General features: G+C 45.1%; 1 pseudogene; it reads left to right on the forward strand.

Annotated features, from left to right (window-relative positions):
• The first annotated feature begins 229 nt into the window (after positions 1 to 229).
• LOC119288941 overlaps positions 230 to 15,110 on the forward strand; it is a 31,461-nt pseudogene continuing 16,580 nt past the window's right edge.

A 15,110-nucleotide genomic window follows, 5' to 3' on the forward strand; every position in this document is an offset into this window, starting at 1 on the left:
CTAGAAAGACAAGTATTTAGGAACGGAGGGAGTATATTGTATTCCACTGATAATCGACCAGCTTCCTTAAGCATATATATTACTTAAGTACATTCCAACAAGTGATAATTCCATGATAATCATGTAAAGTAATTCCATGTATAAATACATGTATAATTCCATAATAAGGTATTCTGAATATTATTAGTTCCAAGAAATTTGCATATAGTTGCAGGACACAATTCCAACACTCCTCTCCTACCTCAGGAAGCGCTGGTTCTCCGGAGGTGGCGTCGCTGCCATAATCCCCAGGATCCCGACCAGCCGCTTCAAGTCGCAGCGATCCATGGCGGCCGCCGCCAAGTGGAGCGAGACGACCATGCTCGTCATCGACATGCAGGTGGGGTTTCCTTCCCTCTTGTAAAAGAATTCTCTTATTTTGGGGTCTCTTTTCCTCTTGTTTGGTGGGTTTCCTATCCACTCTACTTGTGAATTATTGCTGCAAACGGTGATGGCTTGCAGAAGGATTTCGTAGACCCGGAGATGCGCAGCCCACTGCTGGTCACTGGCGGCGAGGCCGTAATCCCCGCCGTCGTTGAGGCCGTCGCCGTGGCGCGGAAGGGAGGAATCTTTCTTGTTTGGTAATTTTCTTTTCTAGTAGGAGTACTAGTTTGGCTCTTCTTAAACAGCAACATGCATATGAGAATCGAATTTATTGTTAATTATTACTCCTCCGTTCCAAATTACTTGTCGCATATATGAATATATCTAGATGTATTTTAGTTCTAGATACATTTATTTCTGTGACGAGTAATTTGGAACGGAGGGAGTATTTTTTTGTAAGACGAGTCTAATATCTTGGCTCAATGCAGCCAGACCTAAGTGATTTCTTGGTCCATTCAGGAGTGGTCCATTTTAATTCGTGTTCTATGTAATCTCTTCTTGGCGTGGTGCTACCTACGGTTCCTATTCTGCTGCTTCCGTTCGGTTAGCCTTGCAATTCTCCATGTATGCTTAACAAGGACGAATTCGCATGCGCACACCTAACAATGTACAAGTCCCTGTGCGCTAGTTCTTTGGCAAGTTCAAGAATGGTCTATGGCAGTATGAGACCTAACAAATTCCTTGTGCCAAACAAATGGTCTCGTTCTATCCAGAATCCACTCACTTAAAAAAGTAATCCTGCTTTCATAACAAACACTCCCTATTAGTTGTGACTAATTTAGTACAGCTTTTGTTTATGGATCGGAGGAAGTAGTAAATAATGGTCTCGTTCTTTCCAGAATCCACTCAGTTGGTCTTTTGAGTATCCTGCTTTGCATAAGTACATAATAAATTACTGTTTCTTCTCCAACACTTTTCTAGCACAAAAGCAATTGCCACTGTTTGGGTCTCCACCATCTGTCAGCAATTTTTCATCAGATGGTGAGATGTTTCACTTTGGCCCCTACCCTGATTTGGTTACAAATTCGAGCAATTTCCTTTTTTACTATTCATGTAGGGCAACAACTGGAATGATAGCATTGCAAACACAAAATTTGATGTGGGGCAATAGACATAGTACTACTCTCTCTAATCGAAGTTTCCAATCAGGGCATTAGAGGGTTGCTGAATTAAGTAGTTGCTGGCATGCTTTATTTGTTTCATCTAGAAAAAGCACAAAGTTGATTGCTGTCACATGTTTGCAATGGTATGGTGTTATATTAAAATCTGATACAAAACGAATACTCTAACTAACATGTCTTTCTCATTTCTGGTAATATGCCGCACACACTTCAATTTTGAATAACTTCTCTTTTGCTTTGGTATGGTGTATGTGCAAGTGCAACTGCTGAATTAATTTCTTCTTGGTTGTATTGAAAGCACATGCAATTCTAAATTCTGCTGAACATGCTTTGTGATACTAACTGGATCATGCATTTTGCAATCTGCAAGCTAACCTCTCTTTGTCTAGTCACACTGTCGGTGTCAAAACCGGCGGATCTCGGGTAGGGGGTCCCGAACTGTGCATCTAAGGCGGATGGTAACAGGAGGCAGGAGACGATGTTTACCCAGGTTCGGGCCCTCTTGATGGAGGTAATACCCGACGTCCTGCTTGATTGATTGTCACACCCTAGCTAGTTCATGCATTAGAGTGCTTGCATCATGTTCAAATTTTCCAGAAAGGTGAAATGAGGATGACAGAACCCCCAGCACCCCCTTAAACCAACTAGGGTTTACTAAAATTGGTTTCAACGAACCCAAAATGCCCTTCACAAAATGTTCATAATTTCTGGTTCGGGTTAAAACCCCTGGGAAAAATGGTGCACTCTTTTTTAGGACATTCTGGATTTTTTGGATTAAATAATAAGTATTTGAATTTGGGCATTTAAATACTATAAAATATTTTAAATGCCCAAATAATTCTGGATTTAAGTGAGGGCTGTTAGGAATAATCCCAACAGAGCCCACAATTATTTTCAGGATTTTTGAAAATGTTTTAGTATTTTTATTAAAGCCCTAAAGTTACAGAATAAATAAAAAAGAAAACAGAAAGCAGAAAGAGAAAGGCTTACCTGGAAGCCCACCAGCCGGCCCACCTACTGGCCCAGCCCACCTCCTGCGCCAGCGAGCTGCTTGCACTCGCCAGCACAGGCAAGCAGCTGCTCGACGACGAGCACAGCATGCGTGCCACGCAGCTGCCCGCCGCCTCGCCGCTCCCCTCGTCGAGCTATCGACGTGGGACGAACCCCCTATCTCTCCCCGACCTCGCAGACACTCGCTCTCCCCTCTGGCTCCTCTCTCTCACCCTCCCCGACGTCGCCCGAGACGTCACTGTCGCCGCTGCTCGCCGCAGCCGCGTCCAACGCCGTCCCCGCGCCCTCTCATCGTGTCCCGACGGTTCGCCGTCGTCGACTACGTCGACCAGCCGAACTGCACGACGCCGGAGCCCCTGCATCGTCCCCGCCACCATCGTCTTCAACCTTCGGCCGCCGTTGATCGTCATCGTCGATCCGCCGCACCCGAGCTTCCCTGAGCACACTGACCCTCCATGCGGCTTCCCTGTGAGCTACTGAACCTCCCCGTGCTTTCCGTTTTGCCCCTAGAATACCGTAGACGCCGCGCCTCTTGTGCCCGAATGCGCCGCTGCCTGACCACGTCGCCGACGATGCTCCGGTGACCATTTGGTCACGGGCTTGTGCCCGTCACACTCCCCACGCTGCGTAGATGCGGTAGGCGCTTTCGCTGAATCGCCTAGGCCACTGCAGCCACGCGCACGAGCTAACCCGAGCTTCGGCCTCCGCCAAGCTCGTCGCCGGCGATGCTCCGGCCACTCCCCGGCCAAGCCATCACCATGGCTGGATGCGGGCGAGCACCAGCTGCCCGTAGCTGCTCTCCGCGCATCAAATGGTGCCCTGTGGGCGATTCCCGCAGCGCGCCGCCGCGTCTGGCCTCGCCGGCAGCTAAACGCTGGCGGGCTTTGACCCGCTGACCGGCGAGGTTGACTCTACTAACACGGGTTGACCTCCCCCTCTATCTCACTGACATGCGGGCCCCGCCCGACTAATTACTCTGTTAGTGCTAACTAACTAGGTTAGTTTAATTAGTATAGTCACTGACTAGTGGGCCCTGCCCAGTTAATTAGGCTAACTAAACGTAGTTAGTGCACAGAGTCACTGACCAGTGGGCCCCACTGGTCAGGTTTGACTGGCCCCTGGCGCCTTTGACTCCCTGACATCACTGTGATGCAGTGCTGATGCAATTATTCATTTTCTGGATTTATTTTTATATAGGAAATTCCAGAAAATAGCCTAAACTTCTAAAAATCATAAAAAATTAACCATAGCTCCAAATCAAACAAATTATATATGAAAAATGATCAGAAAAATTCAATCTATCCATGTCTAATGGTTTCATGCATGACAAAACACTTTAACCTTGATGTTTAGGTGAAACAAGCTAATACACTTATTATGCATAAGAGCTTAAGCTTTCATTTGAATCTTTGATTCAAATGGAACCATTTCAACTTGTTTCACATTGCATTAGGCAGGACACATCATTTTGCCATGTCATAGCATGCATCACATTGTTGCATATTGCCATGTGTTCATTATGTTCTGTGTGTCCTTCGTGGTAGGTTCTACCTCCGAGGATATCTCCGAGTATCCAACTGAAGGGCAGTACCCTACTACCACTCCATCAGGCAAGCATCCCCATTGATCATATCGATACAATCCCATGTTCTCGCCTCTACTCTCATTTACTTCATTAAGACAACAATGTTTCAAACTGTTGTGTGCTACGGTAGTTGAACCCTTATCCTCTGCATGACCTGTCATTGCCATAGTAACTAGATGAAACCCACTAGCATGTGTAGGAGTTGATTGAGCCATGTATGTGTTTCCTACCTTGCTATGCCTGCTATGCTTTGCGTTGTGTCAGGTCTGGTTCATCTGGGTGATGGGCTAGAGTGAAATGATTATGTTGGTAATGTGAGGGATGTGTTGAACATGTTTTGGTAAAGGTATCGATGAGAGGCCATGTAGGAGTACATGGTGGGTTGTTTCATTGAGGCCGTCCATAAGAACTGAGATCTGTATGCGTGATTTAAGATTCAGCTACTACCATACACTGGGCCCTGAAATATGACCCTGCTCGACTTACTGACCCCTCTCGTCCTCTGTCCAGGAGTTGCAACTAGTTTCTGGTGTTTGTAGGTTATGCGTTGGCGGCCGTGCGTAGTGCTGACCCTAGGGGTGGGCTATGATGCGGTAGATACATCGTGGCACGGTGTACCGAGTCGCCCATTTGGTATCTCGGGAACCCTACACACATCGTTCGGAGCTGTTGAGGACACCCTGGCCGGATTTCCTTGCGGATGGAACCCGAATAGGCGATAAACCTAGACTAGAGACTTGTGCAGTTAGTCAGGTTGTGGTCTACACCCACGTCGGCTTTCACTTGAAGTCTGCCGAGAACATGTCTTGTGCAGACGCTAAGTGGTGGAAACATGTGTGACGAAGTACACCCCTGCAGGGTATAAAACTATTCGAATAGCCGCGTCTGCGGTAAAGGACTACTTGGTTGCCTATACAGTTCATAGACAAGTTAATGGTTACTACTAAAAGACTCAAGATAAGTGTGAGTACCGAGGATGGCTCTCTTGTAGGATGACGAGGGAGGATCCCCGGTGGAGTATTGTGTTGGTGATTAGTGGACTCGTGTGTGAAAACTATTTTACTAGTGGTGTCTCGTAGGATAGCTTAGCCAAGAGTCAAAGCTGGCTTGCTGCAATAACTCCACCACCTTCTTGAGAATGAGCATGTATTGTCGGTTCTGATGTAAGACTTGCTGAGTACCTTTGTACTCATGTTTGCTTTAATTACTGCTTTCAGACGACAACACCGCCCCCTCCGATGGGTTTTATGTAGATCTCAGTGTCGATGAGTGACTTGCCACCCAGGTGGTGATCCTGGCCACGGAGGGCCCTATGTAGATAGACAGGCTTCGAGAAGCCTTCTTTCTTTCTAGTGTCTGTACTCAAACTATTTGCTTCCGCATGTGCTTGTATGCTTGTATGACTTGAGTGTCGAGTCATGTGACCCCTACCTGTATGAACATGTTATGTATGGCTCTCTGGAGCCTTTAAATAAAGTACTTGAGTTGTAGAGTTTTGTTGTGATGCCATGTTGTATTTGCACATATCGAGCATATTGTGTGTATGATTGAAATGCTTGGTATGTGTGGGATCCGACAATCTAGTTGTTTATCCTTGGCAGCCTTTCTTATGGGGAAATGTAGTCTAGTGCTCCTCGAGCCATAGTAGTCCGCTACAGCCCGGTTCACCGGAGTCCTGCTAGCCCAGCACTACTGCTCAGGACACTTGACTGGCCGGCATGTGTTTCACTTCGTTCCTATGTCTGTCCCTTCGCGGAAATGTCACGCCGTGACTTCCGGAGTCCTGCCTAGCCTGCTACAGCTGGGTTCCCCGGAGTCCTGTTAGCCCAGTGCTACAGCCCGGATTCACTCGCTGATGACCGACATGCTCGATGTGATTCATGTATGCCTGTCTCCATAGGTCTGTGCCGCTTTGGGTTCATGACTAGCCATGTCGGCCCGGGTTCTCTGTCATAGGGATGCTAGCGACACTATCATATACGTGAGCCAAAAGGCGCAAACGGTCCCGAGCCATGGTAAGGCGACACCCGTGGGGATACCGTGCGTGAGGCCGCAATGTGATATGAGGTGTTACCGGCTAGATCGATGTGACTTGGAATCGGGGTCCTGACATTGATATTGATGATATGAGTATTACAAGAGTTGATCTACCACGAGATCGTAGAGGCCAAACCCTAGAAGCTAGCCTATGGTATAATTGTCTGTTGTCCTACGGACTAAACCCTCCGGTTTATATAGACACCGGAGGGGGCTAGAGTTACACAGAGTTGGTTACAAGGGAGGAGATCTACATATCCGTATTGCCAAGCTTGCCTTCCACGCCAAGGAAAGTCCCATTCGGACACGGGACGAAGTCTTCAATCTTGTATCTTCATAGTCCAACAGTCCGGCCAAAGGATATACTCCGGCTGTCCGGAGACCCCCTAATCCAGGACTCCCTCAGTAGCCCGTGAACTGGGCTTCAATGACGATGAGTCCGGCGCGCAGTTTCGTCTTCGGCATTGCATGGTGGGTTCCTCTCCAAATTCTGAATATCTGCTGAGTAGTGTCCGGCTCCCCATAAATGTTGCACTTCTTGGCTTCTGCGCCCAATAAGGGCTATCTTCCACGTGTCGAGCGAATGTGAGGAGTCAGGGCATTTTTACATTCGCCATCCTAGCCATGTAAATAAACTGTCTATTAAAGGAACGAGGATTCTTAGATCCAAACCACACCATCCTCCCACGGCGAGTTTCCATCGGAGCGCGCTCGGAAAAAATCCATTCCAACATGGCCGGCCATCGCAGCTCCTCCTCCCGCTCCCGTAGCCCAAAGCCCGGTGACTGGGAGAAGTGTTCCATCCCGCATAGCCAATTAGTAGAGTTGCAGACCCAGGGATTTCTCCCTCCAGCATATATGGTCCCCGTTCGAGACGGGCTCGCCACCTATAATGGCGGGGAGCAAGCGGAGAGCTTCCCCAATCCCTCCATGGGGGAGAGGGTATGCCTTGTCCCTTATTTACTTAGGGGACTTGGATTCCTGATCCATCCGTTCCTCTGCGGGCTCCTGCAGTTTTTACGGCCTCTAGTTGCATAATTTTACCCCCGCTTCCATATTACACATCGCTGGTTATGTTGCCCTTTGTGAGCTGTTTCTGGGCTGCGAGGCTCATTTCGAGCTGTGGAAGAGGCCATTCTGCCTTGTGCCCCATACACAGGAGGGGTCACTATATCAAGTGGGTGGAACCGAAATATGGCGCATCGCCAGGACCGGATACATGTCCGGTACCTCGAAGAAGACGTCCGAAGACTGGCCTTCGGAGTGGTTTTACATGGAGGACATCCCCCTTCCAGATCCTATTCGGAGGGGTGTTCCCGAGTTCCACAATGCTCCTCTGCAGAAACACCGAAGCTGGCGCCCACGGAGCCCCGGGAGGAAGATAATGGAGAAGTCCTTTACCTGATGGACCAGATTAAAGTGTTGGCTCAATCAAGATTGACAATAATCAAGGTTATGTGAATATGCATAATGCGGGGGGTGCAGCCACTTCAATATCTAGGGCACCCCCTGTGGTGCTTTAACGGGGAAGATGATGCCACCCGCTGCGGGCGTAAGGGACCGGACTCCGCTGCTACTTTAGCAAAAATTATGTCCGAGTTGTTCAAGGGACAGGAAGAGGAGTTCATCCGTATTAAGCCACGGGATGGATTCTCCATGTACAACCCTCCAAGTTGGGTGAGGTGTCACTCTTTACTCCCAACCTTCCTGCATTCTTTGTCGTAAATACTCACCTTGCCGTTTCACGGCATGAACTGCGAAAAGCTGTAAGGGAGGTCAACAACCCGCCTCCACAACCGGAGGACCCTGACCGGGCCCTCGACCCCGGACTTGAAGAGGATCCGGACATATTTGTGGAGCTGATAGACAGGACGTTCTATGAATTGAGCTGCGATGACGCCATGGTGGCCATCATAGCCGACTATCCTGGGCTACTCCCTGCATCGCAGGTAAGGGAAAACCGGAGTCCCAACTTCTAATAAGGATCCCCTTTTATGCACTTCACCTACCGTACACATATGGTGCTTTACAGGGAAGGCCTTCGGGACGCCATGCCGAACCCGTAGTGACTCGCCAATACGGGGCATCGAAGCCTGATACGTCTCCAACGTATCTATAATTTTTGATTGCTCCATGCTACTTTATCTACTGTTTTGGACTATATTGGGCTTTATTTTCCAATTTTATATTATTTTTGGGACTAACCTATTAACCGGAGGCCCAGCCCAGAATTGCTGTTTTTTGCCTATTTTACTATTTCGAGGAAACAAAATATCAAACGGAGTCCAAATGGAATGAAACCTTCGGGAACGTGATCTTCTCACCGAACGTGAACCAGGAGACTTGGACCCTACTCCAAGAAGTTTCCAGGGAGGTCACGAGGGTGGAGGGCGCCCCCTGGGCGCGCCCCCTGCCTCGTGGGCCCCTTGGAGCTCCACCGACGTGCTCCTTCCTCCTATATATACCTATGTACCCCCATTAGACCAAAGGGGGAGCCAAAAACCTAATTCCACTGCCGCAACTTCCTGTATCCACGAGATCCCATCTTGGGGCCTGTTTCGGAGCTCCGCCGGAGAGGGCATCCATCACGGAGGGCTTCTACATCAACACCATAGCCCTTCTGATGAAGTGTGAGTAGTTTACTTCAGACCTTCGGTTCCATAGCTAGTAGCTAGATGGCTTCTTCTCTCTTTTTGGATCTCAATACAATGTTCTCCCCCTCTCTCGTGGAGATCTATTCGATGTAATCTTCTTTTTGCGGTGTGTTTGTTGAGACCGATGAATTGTGGGTTTATGATCCAACTTATCTATGAATAATATTTGAATCTTCTCTGAATTCTTTTATGTATGATTGAGTTATCTTTGCAAGTCTCTTCGAATTATCCGTTTGGTTTGGCCAACTAGATTGGTAGTTCTTGCAATGGGAGAAGTGCTTAGCTTTGGGTTCAATCTTGCGGTGTCCTTACTCAGTGACAGAAAGAGTTGCAAGGCACGTATTGTATTGTTGCCATCGAGGATAACAAGATGGGGTATTTATCATATTGCATGAATTTATTCCTCTACATCATGTCATCTTGCTTAAGGCGTTACTCTGTTTTTAACTTAATACTCTAGATGCATGCTGGATACCGGTCGATGAGTGGAGTAATAGTAGTAGATGCAGGCAGGAGTCGGTCTACTTGTCACGGACGTGATGCCTATATACATGATCATACCTAGATAACCTGATAACTATGCTCAATTCTATCAATTGCTCAACTGTAATTTGTTCACCCACCGTAGAATATCTATGCTCTTGAGAGAAGCCACTAGTGAAACCTATGGCCCCCGGGTCTATTCTCATCATATCAATCTCCATTACTTTATTTTACTTGTTTTGCTTTTACTTTTCACTTGGCATATTTATACCAAAAATACCAAAAATATTATCTCTATCAGATCTCACTCTCGTAAGTGACCGTGAAGGGATTGACAACCCCTAAGCGTTGGTTGTGAGTTGCTACCATTTTGTGCAGGTACGAGGGACTTGCGCGTGACCTCCTACTGGATTGATACCTTGGTTCTCAAAAACTGAGGGAAATACTTACGCTACTGTGCTGCATCACCCCCTCCTCTTCGGGGAAAACCAACGCTAGCACGAGACATAGCAAGAAGGATTTCTGGCGCCGTTGCCGGGGAGGCCTATGCCAAGTCAAGTTAAGATTTACTCTCCCGTCAACGAGCCATTTCTGGCGCCGTTGCCAGGGAAGCCTACGCAAAAGTCAACATACCAAGTAGCCATCACAATCTCTATCTCTCGCATTACATTATTTGCCATTTGCCTCTCGTTTTCCTCTCCCCCACTTCACCCTTGCCATTTTATTCGCCCTCCTCTTTTTCCCATTGCCTTTTGTTTGCTCGTGTGTTAGTTTGCTTACCTGTCGCTATGTCGAATTCCTTATCCGCTCCTATGTCTCCGAGTTTGAAGTTCTTCACTTCAAGCAACGGCAAGGAGAAAACTTAAAAGATGCTTGGTATAGGATGATGGAATCTTATCGTAAGTGCACCCTAGAGGTGAACTTTAGAATTCTTCTTCGCAATTTTTATGTTGGGTTAAACATGACGCATAGACAACTCTTGGATTGCATGGCCAAGGGAAATTTCATTAATATTGATCCCGGTATTGCGCATGAGATTATAGAGGGAATAGTGGGAACACCACCCCAAAAGGGAGGATCTCATCCTACCCAGGAAGAAACCCAAGTGTTTGAGAAGATTTGTGAAGTAACAAAGATTTTACAAAAGTCTCTTGAGCCTCTTAAAAATATTAGCGGAAATCTTAACCGTATGAATATGTTGATTACTCTTTGCAATAAACAGTTGGATTCTTTAGATCTAAAAATTTCCGAGTATGAAGGGAAGAGGGAAGAACCCCCCGGATTCGAGCATGACTCCACTAAAAAGTTGAAAATTAAAGATGGCAATACCTAGATCTATCCTTGCTTTTATGCCTAGCTAGGGGCGTTAAACGATAGCGCTTGTTGGGAGGCAACCCAATTTTATTTTGTGTTTTTGGTTCTGTTTAGGAATAAATAATCCATCTAGATTCTGTTTAGATGTGGTTTTATCTTTTAATTAGTGTTTGTGCCAAGTTAAACCTATTAGATCTTCTTGGAAGATAGTTATTTGATCTTGCTGTAATTTCCAGAATCTTTGCGCTCAGTGCCTGAATTGTCAAAAATCACCAAAACTTGATAAAATAGTGATTCCAATTGCTTATGATCAATAAACAAATTTCCCAGGTCTTCTAATTTTGGTAGAATTTTTTGGGTTCCAGAAGTTTGCGTTAGTAACAGATTACTACAGACTGTTCTGTTTTTGACAGATTCTGTTTTGCGTGTGTTGTTTGCTTATTTTGATGAATCTATGGCCAGTAAAATAGTTTATAAACCATAGAGAAGTTGGAATACAGTAGGTTTAACACCAATACAAATAAAGAACAAGTTCACTACAGTACCTTAAAGTAGTTTTTTGTTTTCTTTCTCTAACGGAGCTCACGAGATTTCTATTGAGTTTTGTGTTGTGAAGTTTTCAAGTTTTGGGTGAATTCTTTTGATGGATTATGGAACAAGGAGTGGAAAGATCCTAAGCTTGGGGATTCCCATGGCACCCCCAAGATAATCCAAGGACACCAAAAAGTCAAAGCTTGGGGATGCCCCGGTAGGCATCCCCTCTTTCGTCCACTTCCATCGGTAATTTACTTGGAGCTATATTTTTATTCACCACATGATATGTGTTTTGCTTGGAGCGTCTTGTATTATTTGTGTCTTTTCTTGTTAGTCTACCACAATCATCCTTGCTGTACACACCTTTTGAGAGAGCCATGCATGAATTGAAATTTGTTAGAATACTCTATGTGCTTCACTTATATCTTTTGAGCTTGATAGTTTACTCTATGTGCTTCACTTATATCTTTTTGAGCATGATAATCTTTGCTCTAGTGCTTCACTTAGATCTTTTAGAGCACGGTGGTGGCTTGTTTTAAAGAAACTTGATCTCTCATGCTTCACTTAGATTATTTTGAGAGTCGTTAATAGCATGGTAATTTGCTTAATGTTAATATACTTGGTATTCAAGATATGTGAAACTTTCTTTTTAGTGGGTTGAATACTAAGATAAGTTTGATGCTTGATAATTGTTTTGAGATATGGAGGTGATAATATCATAGTCGTGCTAGTTGAGTAGTTGTGAATTTGAGAAATACTTGTGTTGAAGTTAGCAAGTCCCGTAGCATGCACGTATGGTTAAAGTTGTGTAACAAATTTGAAGCATGAAGTGTACCTGGCTTGTGCATCCTTATGAGTGGCGGTCGGGGACGAGCGATGGTCTTTTCCTACCAATCTATCCCCCTAGGAGCATGCGCGTAGTACTTGATTTTTGATGACTTCTAAATTTTTACAATAAGTATATGAGTTCTTTTGACTAATGTTGAGTCCATGGATTATACGCACTTTTACCTTTCTGCCATTTGCTAGCCTCTTCGGTACCGTGCATTGCCCTTTCTCACATTGAGAGTTGGTGCAAACTTCGCCGGTGCATCCAAACCCCGTGATATGACACGCTCTTTCACACATAATCCTCCCTATATCTTCCTCAAAACAGCCACCATACCTACCTATCATGGCATTTCCATAGCCATTCCGAGATATATTGCCATGCAACTTCCACCATCATCATCATCATCATGACATGCTTTACTTTTGTCATATTGCCATTGCATGATCTTGTAGTTGACATCGTATTTGTGGCAAAGCCACCATGCATTATTTTTCATACATGTCACTCTTGATTCATTGCACCATCCCGGTACACCGCCGGAGGCATTCATATAGAGTCGTATCTTGTTCTAGTATCGAGTTGTAATCATTATGTTGTAATCAATAGAAGTGTGATGATCATCATTATTAGAGCATTGCTCAATCAAAAAAAAAAGAGAGAAAGACCAAAAAGAAAAAAGAAAGGCCCAAAAAAAAGAGAAAATAAAAAGGGCAATGCTACTATCTCTTTTTCCACACTTGTGCTTCAAAGTAGCACCTTGTTATTCATGTAGTGAGTCTCATATATTGTGCTTCAAAGTAGCACCATGATTTTTATATAGTGAGTCTCATAAGTTGTCTTGTTCATACTAGTGGGAATTTTTCATTATAGAACTTGGCTTGTATATTCCAACGATGGGCTTCCTCAAAATGCCCTAGGTCTTCATGAGCAAGCAAGTTGGATGCACACCCACTAGTTTTATTTTGTTGAGCATTCTTAGCTCTAGTGCATACGTTGCATGGCAATCCCTACTCCTTGCATTAACATCAATTTATGGGCATCTCCATAGCTCATTGATTAGCCTCGTTGATGTGAGACTTTCTCCTTTTTTGTCTTCTCCACACAATCCCCATCATCATATTCTATACCACCCATAGTTCTATGTCCATGGCTCGCGCTCATGTATTGCGTGAAGGTTGAAAAAGTTTGAGATTATTTGAGTATGAAACAATTGCTTGGCTTGTCATCGGGGGTATAGAAGTTGGGAACATCTTTGTGTGACGAAAATGAAGCATAGCCTAACTATATGATTTTGTAGGGATGAACTTCCTTTGGCCATGTTATTTTGAGATGACATAATTGTTTAATTAGTATGCTTGAAGTATTATCATTTTTATGTCAATATGAACTTTTGTCTCGAACCTTTCGGATCTAAATATTCATACCATGATTAAGAAGATTTACATTGAAATTATGCCAAAGTATCACTCCGCATCAAAAATTCTCTTTTTATCATTTACCTACTCGAGGACGAGCAGGAATTAAGCTTGGGGATGCCTGATACGTCTCCAACGTATCTATAATTTTTGATTGCTCCATGCTACTTTATCTACTGTTTTGGACTATATTGGGCTTTATTTTCCACTTTTATATTATTTTTGGGACTAACCTATTAACCGGAGGCCCAGCCCAGAATTGCTGTTTTTTTGCCTATTTTAGTATTTCGAGGAAACAGAATATCAAACGGAGTCCAAACAGAATGAAACCTTCGGGAACGTGATCTTCTCACCGAACGTGATCCAGGAGACTTGGACCCTACTCCAAGAAGTTTCCGGGGAGGTCACGAGGGTAGAGGGCGCGCCCCCTGCCTCGCGGGCCCCTCGGAGCTCCACCGACGTGCTCCTTCCTCCTATATATACCTACGTACCCCCATTAGACCAAAGGGGGAGCCAAAAACCTAATTCCACCGCCGCAACTTCCTGTATCCACGAGATCCCATCTTGGGGCCTGTTCCGGAGCTCCGCCGGAGAGGGCATCCATCACGGAGGGCTTCTACATCAACACCATAGACCTTTTGATGAAGTGTGAGTAGTTTACTTCAGACCTTCGGGTCCATAGCTAGTAGCTAGATGGCTTCTTCTCTCTTTTTGGATCTCAATACAATGTTCTCCCCCTCTCTCGTGGAGATCTATTCAATATAATCTTCTTTTTGCGGTGTGTTTGTTGAGACCGATGAATTGTGGGTTTATGATCCAACTTATCTATGAATAATATTTGAATCTTCTCTGAATTCTTTTATGTATGATTGAGTTATCTTTGCAAGTCTCTTCGAATTATCCGTTTGGTTTGGCCAACTAGATTGGTAGTCCTTGCAATGGGAGAAGTGCTTAGCTTTGGGTTCAATCTTGCGGTGTCCTTACTCAGTGACAGAAAGAGTTGCAAGGCACGTATTGTATTGTTGCCATCGAGGATAACAAGATGGGGTATTTATCATATTGCATGAATTTATTCCTCTACATCATGTCATCTTGCTTAAGGTGTTACTCTGTTTTTAACTTAATACTCTAGATGCATGCTGGATACCGGTCGATGAGTGGAGTAATAGTAGTAGATGCAGGCAGGAGTCGGTCTACTTGTCACGGACGTGATGCCTATATACATGATCATACCTAGATGTTCTCATAACTATGCTTAATTCTGTCAATTGCTCAACAGTAATTTGTTCACCCACCATAGAATATCTATGCTCTTGAGAGAAGCCACTAGTGAAACCTATGGCCCCTGGGTCTATTCTCATCATATCAATCTCCATTACTTTATTTTACTTGTTTTTCTTTTACTTTTCACTTTGCATCTTTATACCAAAAATACCAAAAATATTATCTCTATCAGATCTCACTCTCGTAAGTGACCGTGAAGGGATTGACAACCCCTAAGCGTTGGTTGCGAGTTGCTACCGTTTTGTGCAGGTACGAGGGACTTGCGCGTGACCTCCTACTGGATTGATACCTTGGTTCTCAAAAACTGAGGGAAATACTTACGCTACTGTGCTGCATCACCCCCTCCTAACCAACGCTAGCACGAGACGTAGCAAAGCCGGGTAGGCCAAAAAGGAAGGCGGTCAGGACTAAGACGTC

This window comes from Triticum dicoccoides, chromosome 4A (genome assembly GCF_002162155.2).
Source record: "Triticum dicoccoides isolate Atlit2015 ecotype Zavitan chromosome 4A, WEW_v2.0, whole genome shotgun sequence".
NCBI classification, from domain to species: domain Eukaryota; kingdom Viridiplantae; phylum Streptophyta; class Magnoliopsida; order Poales; family Poaceae; genus Triticum; species Triticum dicoccoides.